The sequence below is a fragment of the Halichoeres trimaculatus genome, unplaced genomic scaffold (genome assembly GCF_033239565.1).
Source record: "Halichoeres trimaculatus isolate MK-OKI-2021-1 unplaced genomic scaffold, fHalTri1.1 fHalTri1_scaffold_14, whole genome shotgun sequence".
Taxonomy (NCBI): domain Eukaryota; kingdom Metazoa; phylum Chordata; class Actinopteri; order Labriformes; family Labridae; genus Halichoeres; species Halichoeres trimaculatus.
Window position 1 is genome coordinate 17,490,450 of NW_027437192.1, and position 22,101 is coordinate 17,512,550.

Here is a 22,101-nt window from a genome sequence, read left to right on the forward strand (position 1 = left end):
AGGCTGGCTCCAGAAAGACCAGAGGTCACGTAGACACGCAGCCATTATATTTACAGCCTGGTTCATTGAACAGTTTGGGTCTAAGACGCTGATTTCACACACTTAACACTCTACAGTGAGTTACATTTTTTCTAACTCAGCAGTCACTAAGTTATTAGGATCATTTGATTGTCCAATCAGAGACACAGCACAGGTCACATGACTGATGGGCGCTCTGTAGCTTTTCAAGAGGAAACTCATCACCAGCGTCATATCAAATGTGGCTGCATCCACGGATTGTCTCCATTTCACAGCATCAGGAACAGACAGGTGACGTTGAAGAGACTGCGTCTGTGTTTTATATAGTCTATGGACACCAGCAACCACCTGTAGGATTGTGTTTCTACGTGGGAGAGACCCGAGAGCTGTACACCTGATTTGACAAGTTAGCACAAGATAAACACAAGTATTTGACACATACCTGGTTAGTAGAAAGCCAACTCGCATCACTCTTTGTCCCGTGCTGCTCTCCAAGTGCCCAAAAACAAGTGAAAGTCAAGCCAAGCTTCATCCTTGTTTAGGAAAAGACTTTATCTGTTAGGTGTTTCTTGTCACTTTTGTTAATGTTTTGTTTTTTTGTTCCGCACATTCAGCTATCAGCTGAGGTAATCACGCTTATTCTCTGCAGAACCATCTCGATACAACCAAAACATCAACACACAGGCAAAGGCAGATACTGACACACATAGAGTCCCGGAAGTGACAATTGAGCAGGATTATCCATGTAAAATTCTATTTTTTTTCAGAAAATCCTGCAGACCCTACCTCTAAAAGAAAGAAACCACAAAATAGTAGAAATTTAAAAAGCAAAAACACTTTGTAAGATCCAGTTGGTTTGCAGAGTATGGGTAGAGTTAGCAGAGGTAGCACCCCCAGCCTTTGGTCATACATGCTGTTTTACAACCACGTCAGTACTGGTTACACATTGCTCCAGTTTAGCGGTTATACACCAGTTAACCCTACTTCCAACTTTATCACATATTTGCAGAAAAACTGTGATACACTGATATTTGAAGCTCATTAGGAGACATCAGAAAAGGATTGGGCGCAGGAGCTGCTAGCATTAGCTTAGCTTGTTTCAGAAAGGCCCAGCTTGTTTTGAAGTTAGCTGTCTGGAGTCAGGTCATACATCACTTGTGTATGTATCTCATCTCTAAATATTATTACAGAGGTATAGTATTATACAGCAGAAAGGTTGACTTTGTTATCTTAACATCACAACTTGAAGTAATTGCTGCATTCACCCATAATGTCCATGCCTTCTGGCTGAAAAGTTCTCTTTTCATTGTTAAAAGGAGTGAAACTAAGCCTTTAGCTACAGTATTGTTCATGCGTAATCCCTGCTGCTCTATTCTGAGACTTACACACATTCATGCCTGTTCGACAGAGTGCACAGCTCTTTTTGTGGGTTCGTGGGTGTTTGTGAGTAACCTCTCTTGGTAGCACCTGTGTGTTTGGTTTATAATTAACTCTCGGAAAATACACTGTGATCATCATCTTCCTCATGCACAGAGCTAATCCAGTTAAAAGACGGTGAATCCCTCAAGTATTTGGCTGGCTGTGGTGGATTGCTTTTGTCTTTGTTTTATGAATGAGAAGGGGGAGAACAAAAGGCTGTTTCAGGTCTGTTGTTGTGTCTGTTTGGGCGTCTTTTCCACCAGAACCTTTTGTCTGGTTCCTGTTTTGCCCTCGCTGTCAGAGGTGTAATTTTAGCACTTTGAGGAAGTGGGATTTAAGTCTTTTTTTATTCCAGACTCTGGTTGGATAATTGAGTTTGACCCTGCAGAACTATCACTGTGAATTTATCAGGCTTTGATTCACTGTCTTGTGAGGCTTTAGTATAAATTATGTAGCAGAGTGTCTTTCAGCCAAACTAGCAGGCATGTGGTGGATAAAAACAAACACAGTGAGCCTGTGCTAAAGAAGAGTTATTGATTTATCCTTCAGTAACACGCTTTGATTAGTTACACAATGTGGATACCAAAGCTGGCTATAACTCAGGAGCTGTTTTATTTTTTCAATGAAGCCTTGGATTCATAAGCTAAACTGAGTCTGTTTTTTTAGGACACAAGGTGGTTCATGTTTATGTGGTTGTTTGCTTTCTCTAAAATCCACCCACTTGGAATGAGAGGGTGTGCGTGTGTGTGTGTGAGAGAGTAAATGTTGCGTGGTTGTTCTCACTGTTCTGCTCGAGTAGTCAAGGTCACTTTATGATGGAGGCGTAAGCTGCTTGTGAATGAAGAGCTCTGTGCTGGTCCCTTCTGATGCTACGATGCTTCCCGCCTCCTCCAACTCGAACTCACACAAACACAGAGAAACACACACACCAACAGGCTTCAGAGTTACACAATGAGACCATAGACCTGTTTCCATGACTTCCCTCTCTGACCAACCAAAAAGCAACATTAATCCCCGCCTCAGTCACATGACCTGGCAGGGGTTTTTGTGTTGTCCCCTCCATACATTGTCTCACACTCACACAGGGGTCCTGTGAACTCTTTCAGGGTGGCATGTTCCCCCGAGCGTGGCTGCAGAGTCTCCAATCATTGTCTGAAGTGATCGGTCAAACTGTTCCCTGTTTCTCCCCCTGCTCTCTGCTGCTTTTGAAGAATTGGACTTTGATGTTTTGTTGTTCTTCATCACAAACTGTTATGTCTCTGGAAACAAGGCACTTTCTGTTGTGTTCCTTTTTGAGTTCTCTCTGGAGATTGAAACAGTTTTGTGTCACTGTGTGATGTTCATTTATGTTGAAAAAGGACTTCAGGTTCGAGTTTGATGACATAAAGGGAGACATCCAGGATCCCATGGTGGGAAAATGTGTCTCCATTTCTCATCAATGTTAAATCACATTATCTAGGTTCAAACTTAAGATAATGACGCAGGAAAAAGTTTGTTAAAAGGTTATTCAAGTCACAGAAGCTCAGACTATCACTGATTTATCAGAGATCTGGAAAATACTCATTGCTAGATTTTTAGATTTGAGACTTCAGGGTCACTAATGGTGATTTATTATGGTTTTTATGCTTGTGGTATGACAGAATGGCAATTTATCTGTTTAGCAGGAATTCATTTTTAGACATGGGCTACATCTTACTTTTCTGTCTTGATGAGAGCCAGAAAACCTCCTGAAGTAGAACAATGGAGCTATGCCACGGGCAAAAAACGTCAGCTCTTCCCACATCCACATAAGGTTTGCTCTACAAGCCTAGGACTCCCCAGCAACTGCCACGACATGATGCCAATTTTGACAGCAAGGGCTTAAAGCTAGGTTAACTGAGAGTTAGGTTGAGTAAAAGCTAAGGATGGGTAATAATATGGTTTTATTGATACCAACACCCTTATCGATTCCACTTTATCCTTTCCCTATCAATTTCTCCTTAATTTTTGTCTGTACCAAAAGTAGATCCACAGGTTTTCTGTGTCAACATCACTTAATTGCGTTTCTAAGTAAATAAAAATGAAATTGGTCACTGGATCTCGATATCTCTGTGTGTAAATAAATAAAGTAAAAATCGCACATCATGTGACATTGATGTACTGTTTTGTTATATGTTATTGACTGAAGTAGGCCATCTAGTGTCTTGAATTGGTTATAGCAGTTTTTTGAGCTGTTTGGTTCCTTGCCATAGTTATGAAGCCAGCCATGAGCCTTCATGTAACTTAACTACCATTTGCCCTATGAGTATTTTGACATTTGGAGTTTTCAGTATCATTTACAAAGAGTACTTGTGATATGTTTCTGTCATGAAAGTTCAAATTCTGTTGTAAAATCTTAAGTTATACCGATGTATGCTAACCACTCGCACATTAATGCAGTGACCCATATGCGTTAGGATCAGGTTAGCACTATTTTGTTAATATTGTTTTTTTTTTTGTAAAAACTGAGATTTATACCATGTTGAGTGTGTTGAATAGGAATCTCATGTGAAAAAGTAATGTACATTTCTTTGTGTGTTCAGTTCTTTAGTAAAACTTAAAGCTGAAATTCCTGAATTTAGAGTTTTCTTGGGAAACTGTTATCTAACTGCTAAGCTAAGATAGCTGTGGCTACCGTAAGGTCCAGCAGCTCCGGTATAATGTTAAGAATTGATAAGGGAATTGTTAACCATCTGTCTGCTGGAAGGTATTTTCTCAAGTTGTGACTGGTGTTTTAAATCCAGAATGATTAAAAAAGCAGCGTGTGACCATAAATACAGTAACCCCTGACAATCCCAGCTCATTTTATTCCATAATGAACACATTTCATGTCTGACACAATCAGCACAATACAGTTTCCATTTGTGTTGTGTTGTTGAAACACCTGTACCCGGGGACAGCTATGACAAGCAACTGGATATTTAGCAGCATCCGCATGTCAAACTTTATAATAGAAAATAATACGAACAGAGAAGTGGGAGAGGAACCAAAACTTAGATCACACAGGTTCATTAAGACAACCCCAATACAGTATAATGCTGTAAAGGTAATTTAAAAAGGGGTTTGCCATAGCAAAGGATCTATGAAACATCATTATTGTACTTTACAGTTTTTTGCCTTTGTAACTTTAATCCCAGATTTTTTTTTTCCATTTTAGCAGTAGTTTGTTAGAAATACATTCATAAGATATCACTGAAATAGTCTCAGGGTCAGTCCTGGAGTAAATGTGTCCAAACAGCAAGTTTTGGTTCAATAGTCAGTATGCTGATCCATACCCTGCTGCAGTTTTTAGTATTTGACCCTGTACAGATTCCAGTCTGCTTTTATAAGCACCCAGGCTTCTCTATTCAGCTTCCTTCTAATGGCTCGGCTATTTTAGTTTATTACGCCAAAGACCCCACGGGCCTGTGGCCAGACCAAACTTTGTGGATTCCTCTGGGGTCGACAGAGCATAGCGAAGATTTTTATCTCCCAAACTCGCATCTCCTTAAACGCTTTTTGGTGAAAATCAGATAGTTGAGTGTGGTGTCTTTCATGATGACTCCTCTGTAGCTCAATTTTTTTCTTTAAGGCCTGAATGCACTAAGCAGTAAAACTCGTGCAAATATCACTTCACTGATTTCCCAAGTCAGCATGAACACAATATGGAACATTAGCTGCTTTCATCACAGTCAGAACTAAACAGTCCCTGCGGTGTTAATAATTTCTGGTTTCTAGAGCTCAGGGACTTAAATTAGGCTTTTTGAAGACGTCACTGAATCAAGCAGTATGTCCATAACCTCCTGTGCCTGTCAGTATGTAACAGTGTGGAGAGTGGGTGTTTGACCTGGTTCGACTTCTTTCAGCAGGGTAGAGGAGCCTGAGAGCAGAAGGTCACACCGCTAGTGACTCAGTACGCCTGTGGGCTCTCTTACACAAACACACATCAACACACACTGTCTATTTTTCTAACTGGCAGTGAAAAGGCTTCCAGGGTAAACACCTAATTGTGCTCCTCTTTTCTGTTTTTAAGCTCTCTCTGCCGACCTTGATGCTGACTGATATTGAGTTATGCAACGGGGGAGGATGGTATGTTATTTTTAAATCCAAGGCAAAAAAGGTGTTTGAACAGAGCACATTGCCGATTGTATTTCAGTTAGCCAGGCAAACAATAGGTGTAATAGTCACCTTATGTAACACTCTTGTCGCACCTTAAGTGCACAGGATTAAAATACACACTTTGGGTATTTTGATGGTGAAGGTAGTGTGTCATCAGCACTTAAACATCCAAAAATATCATCAGCTGGGATTTATCAGGTACCAGCTATGTACCAAACATCTACTTTTCTAGTCCAAAAATGAAGCAAACACTGAAGTGCAAAAAGCTATAGTTCCTCAGGTGTCCACTTGAGGCTGGCTTTGAAGCTAAGAAGACACCCGCAACGCCCATAAACAACATTGATGTTGGCAGCTGAATAAAATGTGTTAGCGGCTGATACAAAAGACTGTTTGTCCCCACAAGCCTAGTTCCAGAGTGGATGCATTGAGGTTACAATTTCTCTATAACAAAGCAAAACTACTGCCCAAAAGGCCTGCCCATCTACTTCTCTGACTTCTTATATGTCGACCAAAGTTTGAGGAGATCAGCATTTTCAAAATGGTGAGTGCCACCGAGACCACCTTCAGGAAATTAGGTGGAACAGGAGCACTTGCATCGAAAGCTAGCTGCTAGCCAATGAATAGATAATAAGCTAGTCTAGTTAGCTAAAGCTAGCTAATCCTCTCATCTTATCCTCTGCAAGTAAATGTATTTTGATAGCTAAAATAAGAACCTTAAGGGCGTGTGATTGTTCTAGGTTTATCACAGTTTTTATTTTATTTTGACCTGTTAAGGTGACCCACGTGAATGTTTTACCTTCTGAAAGCATAATTTAGGGCTGGATATCTGCTTTATAAATGAACTCAACCTGATTTGAAGTAAGCTGCATCAAGCCAGGTTGGCATATGGTATATATTGTAAGGCATTCTCAAAACAGTACATGACAATATCCAATCAATTAAAAAATACCTTTACTGGTATTATTACTGGTACTTACTTGTTAGTAAACACAGCATTCAAACTGGGCTCCTCCTCCTTGGCTCAGTGCCAGCAGCAGCGCACACCCACTGCCTCCGACTGAAGCTATGTGAACACACTCACTAGCCCAGCAACTACCTCAGCATTTCCACATAGGAGGGATTCGAGAGCTGTGTACCTGACTTGGCATGTTAGCACAAGCTAATCATGGGTATTAGACACATACCTGGATAGCAGAAAGCCAACTTGTGTCACTCGTCGCCCCATGCTGCTCTCAAAGTGCCTAAAATCAGTGAAAGTCGAGCCAAGTTTCATCCTCATCTCGCAAAAAGCTTTATCTGTTTGAGGTTTTGTTTCACTTTGGTTGTGTTTTTGTCTTCTCTGTGCTGCAGTCATTTTCATAGCCACTTGCTGTTATCAACAGGCAAAGTCACTTGCATGTTGAGATTTGGGAGATCATGATTGGCTGATGTAGCCACATCTACTCTTTGCCCAGAAACACCCTGAAACAACCAAAACATCAACATACAGGCTGAGGAAGGGGTTGAGGCAGACACAGACACACATGTATAGAGGCCCATAGGAGAGGATTGAGCAGGATTTTTTTCTGTAAAAGTTTACATTTTTAGTCATTCTAAATAAATCCTAAAGTCAGTGTGATATAATACAGTTTTTTTTAAATAAAGAGACCTTTCATATTTAAGTGCTCAACCAAACAAAACCAGCCTGCTTATGTAAACCTGTTCACATTTAATGCTTCAACTTCAAACATTAACTTGAGTTTACCTCTATGCTTGACTGACATAGAGACACTTTCTGAAGTTTTATGGTTTTTCTATTCTGTAACCATTTAAAGTGCTCCTCGTTTGAGCCTCAGTACTTCACAGAATGAGCAATGAGAGTGAAATCTGTGGCTAAATATGATTCTTTTTTTTGCTGTTTTTGTCATCATGTTCATTTGGTTATGCAATACATTTTCTCAACTTTTTTGTTGTTTTACAGACGGAGAGAACAAGAAATAGTCCTACACACTCGACTATTAGTGTTGTGTAATGCTGGTGCCGTGCTGACATTAGCACAGATGGTGCGAGGATTTTGTTAAACAATTCAATTTGGTCAAAAGAGAATTTCATCAAACTTTCAAAGTTTGTGGGAATTGCTGCACTTAAGTGGGCACTTGCTGTAAAAGCACAATAGTCACAGCACTACCTTTTTGTTGCTATTCATACTCCTCGCAGGTGTCTTTCTTTCTGAGTCTGTGTAGTGCTTAGTTACTGCAAGTCAAGCAAGGAGCTCAGCAGTATATTAGCCAGAATGAACATGCTGTTTTTATTTTTAACTATCACACAGGATAATAAAGAGAATACTCACATAACCTGTGGGCAGTGGGACCTAACTAGCAGTGTAACTACACCTGACATTTCCTGCAGGAAGGTGGACCCAGGAGTGTTTGGTCCAATTAGGTAGCTGCTGAAGCTAGCAGGTTGTGTACCTATTAAGGTTGCCTCTGGGGTTTTCACTGCAGGCTTCAACATGAAAAACGGGGAGATTTGCACCATGTTTTGTTCTCCTCATTCCCTTGTTTTTCTAACTGTGTGCAGAAAATAAAAGGGGGAAGTTCATGCTGCATATGTGGAGAAGTTCATGCTCTCATCACTGGACTCAGGCTTCACATCTTTTTGATGTAAACATTCCTTATTGTAGGTTTTAGCAGAAAAAAGAAATGTACTGATGATGTACTGGACTTGAAATCACAATTCAATGGAGGAACTGAAGCTCACATATGGACCTTGATTATTACATTACATGTCTCCCTAAGGAAAGCTAATGCAGTTCAGACATCCTCCTTTTCTCCAAGCAGGAAGTCTGCATCTTTCCAGAACCCCAGTCACTGTGGAAATGCAGTGTATCTCTACATTTGTGTAAACTTTCATAGAAACCAGCATATGTTAACTTCACAGCTAGCCACAGGAAGCTGTGATCACAGCCAAAGGAGATGTTCTGTTTGTGTGTGTGTTGTTTGAGGAAGCAGGTCATTGTGCGACTGTACTCCTGCTGGTGCGAGGTGTTGTTTCGAAGGTGATGTGCTGTTTGGAGACTAAAAACACGGCCCAGCTTCCTGTTGTCAGCAACAACCACATGCTTCTTTCAAATGCCTGGATCGTAACCACTGGAGTTTGATGATTACAAGTGAACCTTTTTACTCCTCTTCAAGTGGAATGAATTTGGATGTGGTTTTGAATAATAGATGATCCCCCGAGGTGCTGTGGAATTATCCTTCCCTGACAACCTCCTCTTCAAGCGGACTGTGGAAATGTGCAGATTTGGTTCATGTTTGAAAAGTGGGAGAAAAGACTGTGGATAAAAGCACAAGTTATACAACCATGAACCCAGTGACGTCAACACCTGTTTGATATTAATGTTCATCATCTGCATTGACATTTTATTTTTTTGGGGGCTTTGGCTGACGCTCTCATCCAGAGCCATTAGAGCTGAGAGTAACCATAAGCTTTGATTTATGAATCAGCAACATGAAAAACAACACGAAGCAATGTAAACCAGGGTCAGAGTCACCTCTGACTAATTATAGTTTCTCTTTAATTGTACAAACAACAAAAACAACCACAAAAAGCAGACCTTTGGCCTTTAGTTCTCATTGTAAAATGCTATTGTACAATTGAGGACGGAAATAATTCATTCGTAATTTTGGAAACAGTGTTATTATTTTTGATAACATCAAACATGCAATTTTTTGGGTTTGTATTAAAGAGGCTGTGAAGAGGATCTAGTTTAATTGGACTGCCTCGCCACTTCTGGCCCGCATTGTCATGCACACTGTTGTGCTTGCATTTGTTTTGGAATTAAATGAGGAGCGGATCAAATCAAATTTCCTTTGTTCAAGACAACTTTTCACTAGATACAGCGCGCCGAGGTAAGGTGTTTGTCAGTTACGTAACGCTGTTGTTTGAAATGTGACAACAAGCAATTGTGAGTTTGTACCATAGCACAGTAGCATCTATATTTTGCGCTGCTGGAAGCCTGGTAGCATGTCCGTAATGTGCAATAATAGTGAATCCTGGTTATGTCCTGCCAGTCATCTACCAACAGAGCTACCTTAACCTCACTCTTCATTTCATTGATAGACTCTCAAGTTTGAACAGACCACTGCAGAATAACTGCTGTATGTAGGTTTGGAAATGAACATTATCACCAACAATTCAGCCCCTGTGTTAGCCTTTGGCTCATGGTTTAGCCTTTAGCTTGTGCTCTATCACTCTACAGTTTATCTTTCTTCTGCTTCTCTGTCCTTTTCTTTTCTGACAGTTTGGCTCCTGTGTCCACCATCTCTAAAAAATTATAGAAATCGTATTCAGCAGACTACTAAACTTTGTCAGCCGGCGTGGTGGTGTCATGGAGACTAGGATGTGCCATAAATCAATCCAGTCCTGCTTGATCTGATCAGGAAATGAGGAAGTAGCATTTAGAAATTACCTTTATTGGTGCTGATAATCTCATTTTAAAGTTTGGGTGACAGTCAGGCATATATCTAGAAGAGACTTTCAAGATCACGTAGAAACTCCTCACAGCCCTTTTAAGGTAAAGTAAGGCTCCAAAGTAAAATTACACTTATACTGCATAAGATTCTTCCTACCACACTGTCACTGCCTGCGTTAAACATTCATCTTTTCATGCCTTGCCAAACAATTGCCCTCAAATCACTCCTTCTGCCTGTCAAAACTAAATCCTTTGTGTTTGTTGGAAGCAGTCATTTCTGTCAAACAATGCTTCAGCCTATCCAGGGTTGCATACTAAGGCTGAATAGCTCCTGATTGGAACAACAAACAACCTGAAAAGATGATTTGAGTCTGTCTATGCTCTGACCAAGCGACGTGTATCTTCTTGAATGACATGCATGAACACAGGTCATCATTACACACTTTTTTAAGCAGCCCCAGAAGACACCTGATATTCCTGTAAAAGAAATCTTTTTTTTTTCAACATATTAATGCTTGTATTAGGCTTAACAAGTGATCATCAGGAGATGGTTATTGGAGCCAAACTCCTGGAGCACATCTGTGTGGAGCTGAGATTCTTGCTTTCACTGCAGAGTCCCACTGGCTAGCTGCAAAACATCTGGAAACCTCTAAAAAAAAAAACCCTGCAATCTCTTATTTTATCTCATTTCTGTATCAAGTTTCATGTCATGGCTTTGTACCACAGTAGACTGTCATAGCTGCATCAGATGAGGTTGATTTTGTTGGACTTGGCCACCGACATGGTGCAGCGTCCTGGAAGGGTCAGTGTGGCAGAGAGACAGCGTTTTCATCTGGGAGCTGAAATAGTTTGGAGAGATTATTAAGCTTTGACACGGCCAAGTCCCAAGTCAGCCCTCTGACTCAGCAGACTTTAAGTCCTCTGACAGACACTTGTGTTAGGAACACAAAAAAGAGTCTTCGCTGCATAGCAAGAAGTCATTAACAACAAAGGTCATCCTAACTTTTTACTTCCTCTAGTCTCCATGGTCAAGGACAACCACAAAGCAGCTCTATTGTAGTTTTTTTTCTTGCAGAGTCTGTATTTTTCTGTGGTTGCAGAGTAGAAATGTTTTCTCACTTTTAGGCTCTCTGGGAGTTGGAGTTGAAGTCCCTGGAAGTCTTCATTTAAGAGGCCTTTTTCGGACCAAAGTTGACCTCAGCCTGGGTGGAGTAAACATCTGTTTAAGTGTGTCAGTGGCACAGACGGCCTGTTGAGCTCCATGTCTGAAAGGAAGATGTCATCGCTCTGCTTGAACAGTTAAACGTCTCATTTCGGGCACTTGGCCTCTGAGTTAATGAGCAGTGGGCATCAGTGACAGTATAAACCATGTGACTCACGACTGGCACTGGTCGTGTGTGGACGGCTCTGCCTCTGTTGCATCAGTGAGGAAGTGAAAGTGCCACTGACTTATTGTCCAGCAGTTCTACATTAAATTCAGCTTTGTTTTTCCCAATTACATTTCACTTCCTGTATTTTTAAAGAACATTTCCAGTGTTGTGTTGAATATGGGTTAACAGCAAGGTTACATTATTTCAGCTCTAATATCCGTCCAGCAGATAAGTTATGCTGACCTAAGCTGTTTAGCTTATCTCAACTTGGCATTAAGACTGTGGGTCTGTGAAGTAGCTGACCTGGCTTTATCCAAAGGTTACCTAATCTACCTGCCAGCACCTGTACCACTCTCCTATTTAGCCAGTGTGTGTTAGTCTTATCTATAATAAAATCACTTAAAGTGTAAAAAAAAGTTTCTGCAGAAGATATTTGGCCTATCAAGAGAAATATTTTACACAGCACATGTTTTTTAATGGATTCTGGTGCAAAGTTTGCTGTTTCCCATTCTTTAGACTAAGCTAACTCAACAAATTGCTGTGGAAGGGGGAATAATGAGATATTTATGAGATATAATTACACTTAATTAATCCTAATGCTCAGTGTGTTGTGTGTTTTAGTACACAGGTACTTGTATCGCCTGTAATTACTTGTGACGCTCAGTCCCTTCCTGTCTGCTGCCGTCTTATCTTTCAATTTTGCCGCTTTTTTCTCTGACAGACCTGTTTCCTCTTTTCTCGACAAACGCCTACTTCCTCCTTCTCTGTGTGTCTCTCTCAGCCACTCTTGGTCCTCTCTGTTGTTGCCCGAGGCAAAGTCTTTGTCTCTGGATTATGATGCTTAAGGCGTTTTTCTTGTAGGCACTAACTCGGACTTGGAGTTGGTCAGAAAAGAGCATCCTCCTTGTCCACGCTTAAGCTGCTTTAACTTAGCAAAACCTGCTGGGTGTCAAGATTTCCGGGTGAGTTTCTCATCTTAAACGTGTTTCTTTCTCTGTCTCTTCACGCGACACAGGATGCACTAGGCCTCAGGGTGCGGCTCTGTCTGTGCACCCTCCTGCCTCCTTTCCCCTCCAGTGTGTCACCAGTGGGTAACACATTGTGGTTGGATGTTTGCAGTCTGGAGCAGTGAATGTCTTGGCGCGTGCTTGCTGGCTGATATGAGATTGGACTCATATTGTTTTTTTCCACATCTGAACCAGAGAAGAATGAAAAAGTCAAAGGCAGGATGTGTTTTAAGACAGTTGTGGCCTCATAGTTTTGGAGTGAGATGGAAATGTGGTGGCTGTAGTTTATGATTTTTGAGAGCGCGTACTCATACAGCTGATAAATCTGCTGCATTGGAAAGTAATTACTTGGCAATATTACTTTGTTCCTCCATAAAACACAATATGGATTAGTTGTTTGCCTGGAGGCTGGATTTTTTAGCCTCATTGTATTTCATGTCTCAGTTTTGTCAACTTGTCCTTAAACGTTCCTGGGTTTTGATTATCTGGGTTTGCAGTCTGCCATCACAGCATCCCAAATTCTTCCTGACTCACTTGTTTACGTCAAATCGCATGCCTCCTTTGCTCACATCTCGCTAGTTTGACTACAATTCTGCCTTATCCAGCATTTTAGTGTAGCAATACACATAAACCTTTCTCCTCACGTGTAAACATTTATGGGAACAAAAATAAAGTTGATCCAACTTTGTAAGGAACATATGAAGGGTTAACTTTTTGCCCTTTAAGCAGTCTCATATCTTTGTAGGAGGTCGGTTCACTGCTGATGTAAGGTATTACACTGTGCTGGCACCGACGTTAGACAGGATATCCTGGTTGCAGCAGCTCTCTGACAACCTAAGGCCCTGCAAGTGTCAGACAAGGAGAAGCCAGCAGGCTTTTGCAATGCTTGTCAGTCAAACTTTTGAATCTGGAGGTGGCTGTTCCTATTCAAATGAATAAAACTTCCCTGAGTTTGATGGTGTGTTCTCTGTTAGGAACATTTCGCCTGAATATAATAATCGTCTTGGTTTATATATATTTACATATGTATGCATGTCAGAGAATGGAACTTCCTCCTCTGGTCAAATCGAGGAGCCATGTTTCCAAACCCTGACCTCAGCCTTCCCCCCTTTTCCCTTTGTCTTCTTCCTTTATTTGTAGCTGTTTTGTCAGCTCTTTGTCTCAGAGCCAGCAGCTTTTCCTGTGGGCTGGTTGTGGGTATAAGCACTGAGCACAACATAGAGGCATTTGTAAGATTCTTTCTTCTGTGTGCCCCTTCTGTCGTGGCACTCCTGGGACCATGGTTTCTATGTGTTTGGATTATTCTACAGCTACAACTCCCAACCTGGATACATCAACTCTGAGTCTCCCCTGTGGATTGAAAGAAGAATATTACCTCTTTGAATTAAGGGACTGACAGTTAGGAACAGTTAAAATTTGTGTTGGATACTTTAAAGGTTTAATTGGTTGTTTTATTTAGATACACTTTTTGTTATACTGGTTAAAATGATCTATATTTCTCGATGGCAAGCAATACATCATGTGTTCTTAAATGAGAGCGAGTAATATCCACTATGCACAGCAGTAGAAAACCCAAGTAAACATCAGCCAATCACATCGTTTAGGATCCAATCTGTTAAACCAATCAAATCCTTTTCTGCCATTTTGCCCTCCTCCTGCACGTACATTTTACTGGCATGCACTGCCACTGACTCAATGCTCCAGATTTAGCAGTGTACAGGTTCGCACTCAGCAGAATGGCAGAGAAATTACCCATACCCCGATTAGTGGTAACCGCTCCTCCGGCTAAACAGAGCAAGAAAAGAAAGATGGGGGCTTTCTTTTCTTGCTCTGTTCCCCTGCCTCTAACTACTGCCCCTTGCGCTCGACCTTGGGCCTGTCTCTCACCACAGGGGCTCTGACTAGCAAAAAAACAATATATAATATATATATGTAATATATTGATCCAATCCTGATCCCATTTGTTTGATACAGCAGTAACATAGGAACAGCATCCAGAAGATGGCACACAAAGTTTTCCTCCACCTCTGTTGATGTGCTGGGCAACCAACAAGCTGCAGTTCTCATTTCCTATTCTGTGAGTGAGAACTGGACTTACCCAAGAAGCGTATGGATAAAAACATAACCAAAACAACCTGACCGCAGGAAATTCACGATAAGATGCTTGTAACAGCAAAGAAAGCTGCACAATTACGCACAATATAAACACTTTGCGTAACGTAAATTTGTTGCAGTTAAAGAGTAAATATATTCAGTGTCAAGACGCAAAACTCCCTCACTCAGCGTGCTGTATGTAACCAAGTGGGTGGGTGCTGGGTGTAACAGATGGGCTTTCACAATGTTCTGATGCTGTCAGATGAAGCCCCAACTTACTATGAGATGCCCTCAGATTTATTGGTGCTAATTTGGAAGCGATAAAACAAGCTGTTTGGATCAATGCTTAGAATATGAGAAGCGTAACAGTTTAACACAAGGTGCTCGTGCTCCAACAAAGAAGCTAGATGCTCAGTGAAGAAAACCCAACCAACTGGGGCGTTATCCTGATCCTTGTTAGAAACGTAGCCTACCCCGTGGCCCTTACCAACCCCCATCACTCAGGCATGATAATCAATAGTGATGAATGGGCAGCAAGAGTCTGTATCTTATCAAACAGAGACAACTGTTTCTAGAGGGGTTTAGACAGAGGACAGAGAGGATTGAGCTAGAAAAACATATTTTTAAGCTAGGACTCAGCTCCACCAGGTTAAGCCATATGCATTAACAACCCCTACCCCTGCATCTTATGAGGGCAGATAGAAAAGACTTTCTCCTGTTGGGTAAAATAGGACGCTCTACTCCTCCTCCCTCAGGGTCATCGTTACGGCAGATACAAAGAGCGTACCGAAAGAAAAAGAGGATGTAAATATTTTTTCTTTACATATTATTTTAATCCCCAACTTTATTTCTCTTCCCCCAGCAGAAAGTCAAAGAGCCTGTAAGTCAAAGCTAAGGAGCATTTTTTTAAACATTGTGTATTAACTCTCTTCTTGTTTTTCTTTATCATGTTGTGGAGGGCTGGAGTTCATCTGACAAGGCTCAGGATGAACAGACAAGTAATCGTCTAAACGCATGTTTCTGCAGAGAAATGTAACATCCTCTAACACCATATTTCTGCTACCCCTATATTGTTGCATCTTCTTAAGGCCAGGTGAACAGCCCAGGTGAAAAACATCATGACCTCACTGTTTGATGTAGTTCTGAGCCGTCAGCACCCCAAGGTGCTCTCAGAGGTGAAACAGGACTGAAACTATATGACCAAGAGACAGCAGTAAGTCACGTTGTCACAACGGTCTTTGGTTACCCATGCTGGTTAAAAGTCTGTGTATGTGTATGTATTTCTGACACACCTTTCCTCCAGGGTGTAACATGACCATCCTGTGGCCAGTGTGTGTGTGTGGGCGTGAGCAGGCGTCACGCTCGCAGCAACAATAACTCAGTCCTCCCCTGCACCATGTCGCTGGCTTTTGTCTGAGCTCTCAGATAAAGGACAGCGCTGTTTTTGTAGTCTTTTACCCACACACACACACACACACACACACACACAAACAAACACACACACACACACACACACACACACACACACACACACACACACACACACACACACACACACACACACACACACACACACACACACACACACACAGAAACCATCACATGCACACACCCTGCAGCGAGATGGGCTCTTTGTAGAGGCATCAGATGAAGAGCTGGAAGGGGTCCTTTTGAAATCCATCCAGCCCACAGGTTAACACTGACACAACCACACACACACACACACACACACACACACACACACACACACACACACACACACACACACACCGAAACCATCACATGTACATAAGTTGAAGCATGAGTGTGTACACAAAGAGTAAATATGCGCATATTAGTATGAACTCTGACGTCCCCAACACACACTCTCTCACACACACACACACACACACACACACACACACACACACACACACACACACACACACACACACACACACACACTCTAAGCACATGAGAGCTGTGGCAGCCCGATGTGGAAGTTTAAGAGGATTAATTTTTACAGTCTAAGAAAAAGTCTTTTGATTGACAGGGTGACCTCGCGCTTCTCGCTCCGTGTTTAAAAGTAGCTTAGAAGTAGCTTCTTTTTTTATTGTTGGCACGCTCGCTTTAACTAAATTGGATTATATGCAGTTTACCACATATGACAATAATAGATTTAAATGTTCTCAAACCCCAAACAATTGCAGCCTGAAATTGGGTATAAAACTGTTTTAGGGCAGTCAGGGTGAGTCAGAGCTTCCTTGAAAATGGCTTTAAATTTGAGTGGGCTTGCTGCCTGACTGTAGGAGGTTAAGATCACTTCTAATCACTGTTTTTTTAACTGTACCTGCCAAAAGTGGGAGGTTTTCTGCAGCATATGTTTTAGTGGCTGGTATGACTACAGCATTACAGTGATCAAAATGTAATAAAATGTTTCTTATGGAAGCTTAAAGCTGGTGGCAACTTTTTCTCTATTTGATGTTATCTTCCAAAAATAGACTCACAGCTGATAAAATCAAATAAGGAGGTGAATGAGTTATCCACTGGAGGAATAAGGTATTATAGAATAAACAATATCAGGAGTCTTGTGCCCCTTTTCAGACTTTTATTGGTATTTGGCATTTGAAAAAGAACAAAGGTAGATGTTATATTAACGTTGGGCTGTCAGTGAAAGAATGTCCTCTGCAGAGGTTTGAGCCAACAGAACATCACACACAGAGTGGAAATCTGGTATTTTTTTTGTAAAAACTCAAATTTATAAACTGTCTAAAAGTTGGGTTTGGTTTTGAAACCACAGCAGCTCCTCTTCTTCATTCATTGGAGGGTAACAGAGCTGGCAGGGGAAAACACACAGATGAGCCACTACATTATGACCACTGACAGGTGAAGTGTGTTACTTTGAATGTGTCTTCATATGGACACCTGCTGGAAAATGGTACACTACAGTGAACTACTGGGTTAAAGCATTTTGAACACTGCAGCTCTTAATGCCTGATCTTGGCCTTCAGAGGTCACTGACAGAAAGTGCAGTCCAAGGAAAGAAAACTGATAGAATACACGTCAAAGACTGACTGATGTGCAAGGGCTGGGATTTGCAGGGAACCTGGTTCAAATTTTTGGTTAATGAAAGCTTCACTAATCCATCAGTTCGAGTGAAACTGATGTGACAAGAGGATGTAAGGGGGGTGGGCTTCAGTGGAGTTAATTTGTAGTCTGACGTGTGTGTTTCATGTGTCAAAATGAGTCAGAGAGTTGCCACAGGAGGGCTGATGCGTGGTAATAAGTATGCTTTACACGGCTCATGTTGCTGAGTGTGAAGTGTCAAAGGCAGACCATTAAAATAAACTTAAGAGCAGAGGACAGTGACATCTTGAACAGAGTCTGTCTTTCTGTTAGACCTGCTGCTTCACGGTCTCACACTCCATCAGGGGTCGCCGTATTAACAGTCCCATGAGGGAGCTGGAGGAGAGGACGTGCTTCACCAGCATCATGTTTGCCTCCAGTCTTAATCTGTTTGTGTCCACACACTGTCTCCACCAAGTCCATTAAGAGATTTAATTAAACTTACTCCAAAGTATTAAAAACTCTTAAACACAGTAAACAGGAGTGATTTTTCACTGTATTATGCAGGGATATTTTAATTAAAATTCTTGACAGCTGTTACATATGAATTAGAAAGTTGTGTTGAATGATTTTTTGCAGACTTAGAAATGAAACCTGGTGCTTGCCATGAGTTTGCATGATGAAACTACGGCATCAGTGTTATTTAACTTTGTGAAAGTGAATATTTCAGTATATTTTTTATCCATGAACATTCTGTTGATGATTACTTCTTTTTAAGTCATTTTCAGGTTCATGTAGGGCTGGGAATCAAGGACTGGGACATGTATGACGAGTCATTGCTTTTGATCAATAGTAGTTCTGTATGGACAGTAACCTGGAGATGAGGAGAAAGGATAAAACGCTTTAAGCAGACTTTGGTAAAGAATGAATTCATTGCCTGTATGGAGCTAACAGGCTGCACATCATGGTAACGTCAGCAGCTAAATACAAGGTGAACCATGTTCCCCTCTTGAAGACTTGAGAATTAAAATAAGATCGTAGTGCTTCAGTCATTGTTACTTTGCAAACTCACTCAGTGTTTCTGATGGTTGAATATCGGTGGTAGGACTCAATGAGAGCTGATCTTTTGCGTTGTAGCTTTTACGTTTTAAAATATTTAAATTGAATCTGTTTATCCAGAAGTTTTCAATGCACATTGTTTGACTGATGCTGGATGTGGATGTCTTCTTCTTCTTCTGTTGGAATGTACGGCTGGCTGTGTGCTGCAGAGTGAGGTGCTGCTACTGAAGCTTGGTGGGTCTGTGCAGAGTTTTCAATCAGAAACATGAGTAACATCAAGTGATTAATAGGCGCGTGTATGTGCCACACCAAATTACCAGAGGTCTCCACTCAGAAATAATCCCAATCCACTAAATTAATTAGTTGGAAAAAAAGGCTGTGATATACCGTGATACCGCCACAATCTAAAAAAAATACTGCAATATCATTTTTCTGCCATACCATCTAGTCTTACAACCAAGCAACAGGTGTGACATCACCTTTTACAAGCTGATTATATCCACTTTAACTTCTGTCTGTGTAACTTCCAGAGGACATATCTTATGTTTTGGCAGCATGAATGCAGATTTAACAGAAAATGTATTAGACTGTCTTGTATCTCCTGTATCTTTTACTTTTCCCTTCATTACAGAACCATGTTCCCATCATCTTGATGAACTTTTAATGTCATTACTTCATGTTTACTGGCTGTGTCTGCCCTCCCTTACTCTTAATTACCTTCCTCCTGTCTCCTCTTGTTCACCTTCACCCCCCCATCTCCTCTCCCTCCCTCCCTCCTTCCTGTTCAGGCGATGTGACCCTCACATTACACATCATGAATTATTGAGGTGAAACCCAGCACTCCTCTGCTGCCCAAACAAATCACAGACCTTTCACTCGTCCTCTGTTCCCTCTCTTCTTACTCTCTCTGCCCTCTGTTTATTGATGTATTTGTTCTGGAGATTTCAACCTCTGGCTGCAGATCAGATCACAAGTTTCTGTGGGTAATGTGAGATTTTTAGTGTTTTTTTTTTCTGATGCTGAGGAATCTTAGCCACAGTGAACCCAGCGGCACATGCCTCTCTGGTTACAGCAGGTGGGTGAGTGAATGGAGACAGATTAACTGCACTCATGCACGTTCAGAGATTACAGTACCTCACTGGAAAAGAGCCCAGCTAGCATAGCGGTTTGATGATTTTGGCAGTATGGAGTATATTATGATAAACAAACCAATGAAAGATTTTAAATGTGCTTTACATGACTGAAAATAGACAGTGTGGAGTCTGTTGGAGGCTTTTCTTTGGCTGGTTTATGTTCTTTTTGAGTGAGTTCTGCAAAATAATCTGTTCAGAGTAGAAAAGACCTGGCAGGAAAAGAAGAGAAGATTGATTAAAGCATGCAAATCCGGAGGTTGTGGAGAAAGTAAATCAACAGAGGAATGAAGGGCACGGGGTCAGATCATTTACCTGTATATAAAGATGGACCTCCTTTTATCCCGCGATAGAGCTGGCATATTGCACTGGTGACATCTTTTGAAGCTAAAGTCTATGTATCATAAAAATTGGCTGGCGACGTCCTGCCCCCTCTGCTCACCAGAACACACAACTCCTCAGTAAAATGGCAGAGCTTTCTCTGGCTGGCCTGGCACAGTCCATAACATAACAGCTTTGAGTGTCTGTTTGGAGCTCATGGTTATGAAAAGCCAAATGACAGCGCTGAATGAGCCATAAGTATTTATAGAGTTGTCAATCATGGTGTTCAACTCCATTTTAAGCGTGAAACAACTAAACTTCTCTGCAAACACTTGTTCATAAACCAGCATGATCAGTAAGGCTGGGAATTGCCAGGTGACTCACAGAACAGTACGATATAATTGGGTACAATATACAAGACTTGGCTGAGAGTGATGATAATATCAGCTTACAGTAGTTCTCTGATAATAAAAATAGATGGAAACAACAGAGCAAGGAGGGTTGGGTGCCATTTCAATTTTATTGATTCCAGTTCCAGTTTTGGTTCCTCTAATCCATTATCCATAGAGTATAATAGCAAAATTTTTCCAAGTGTAAAATGGTATGAATAAATCCAGGGTTGGAGGGGAGCAGCGTGACAGTTCTAAAAAAGGTTCAAAATATTTGTAGACATGAGTCATTTAACTCAAATGTGAGAAATCATGAACATTAGCTCAACTTTGTTTTTTACCGGAGTGTGATTGGATGTTTCAACAGTAAGTAACCTGTAGCTTTACCATACTAGTGAATAAGAGACTGCAGCCAATGGGAAACAGAGTTGAAGTAATTGCTCCTGCATACTGGACATGCTACCTCTCTCCTATGATGTTGGGAATTGCAGAGACAATGGCCAAGAGATCAAAGAGATCGAAAGCTTGGCTTCTCTTTACAAAGGGTGGCATCACCACCAATGTGTTGAAGCATTTAGCGATGCACATCTTTAAAAACTAGTATTTAAAGGTAGGGTCTGCAGGAATTTTTGTTAATTGTTACACAACACTCAAACTGGACTCCTCCTCCTTAGCTCAGTGCCAGTGGCAGCACACACTCACAGCCTCCTACTGAAGCATGTGAACATACTCAGTAGCCCAGCAACCACCTGTAGCATCTCATTTCTACGTGGGAGAGACTAGAGCTGTGTACCTGACTTGGCATGTTAGCACAAGCTAATCACGGGTATTTGACACATACCTCGTTAGCAGAAAGCCAACTCGCGTCACTGCTCTCCAAGAGCTTGCTCCTCTCCTTGCAGCCAAATATGAGTGAAAGTCGAGCCAAGCTTCACCCTTGTGTAGAAAAAAGCTTTGTCTGTTTGGCGTTTCATTTAACTTTGGTTGTGTTTTCCTTCCTCAGTGCTATGTCCACTTTCGTAGCTGCTCAGGATGGCATTTTTCACTCGTTACCATCAACACTCAGAATTGCGTGCACACTGGGTGCACTGTGATTGGCACATCTACTCTTCACCCAGAAACATCCGAATACAACGAAAACATCAACATACAGGCAGAGGTGAGGGTTTGAGGCAGACATGGACACTGACACACAATTATAGAGGCCCAGAAGTGACGATTAAGCAGGATTATTCCTGTAAAAGTTGACATTCTAGTTTTTTAGGGAAATCCTGCAGACCTTACCATTAGAAGTAATACCAAGAGCGTCATGTTTGTTTACTTTTAAACTCAGTATATTCATATAAACTCAATTAAATGTTGTTGATTCAGTAAACCTGTAAAGCCCACAGAGAACATTTACAGAAGAAATTGATAATTGGAATTAATAATGGCATTGGTGTCAATAAAATCTTACCAATACCCATCCCTTTACTGGCAGATAATTTAAAAGCTGGTTATCATGTCAAAAAAACATCAGTACATTTTGTTTTTGTTCACATAAACCTACTCAGCTTGTGTAGATTTGACGTTTACATTTTCAAACATCAAGTCTCAGTGTGAGCTGCTTTTTCTTTCTTTCTCTTCTGTTTTTGAAAGTGGTTTATGCATATGTTGCCACTTCTCATTGGTGTCTGTTTT

General features: G+C 41.2%; 1 protein-coding gene across 5 annotated transcripts in view; it reads left to right on the forward strand.

Moving 5' to 3' along the window:
• Positions 1 to 22,101, forward strand: part of elmo1 (engulfment and cell motility 1 (ced-12 homolog, C. elegans)) — a 133,173-nt gene that overhangs the window by 16,760 nt on the left and 94,312 nt on the right. The window contains exon 1 of one of the 5 annotated variants that reach the window (XM_074686424.1): positions 12,208 to 12,338. The exons of the other annotated variants lie outside the window; for them this stretch is intronic. The gene's annotated coding sequence lies outside the window, so the exon portion shown is untranslated. Of the gene's footprint in view, positions 1 to 12,207; positions 12,339 to 22,101 lie in introns of those variants that run through there. 5 annotated transcript variants of the gene reach the window in all.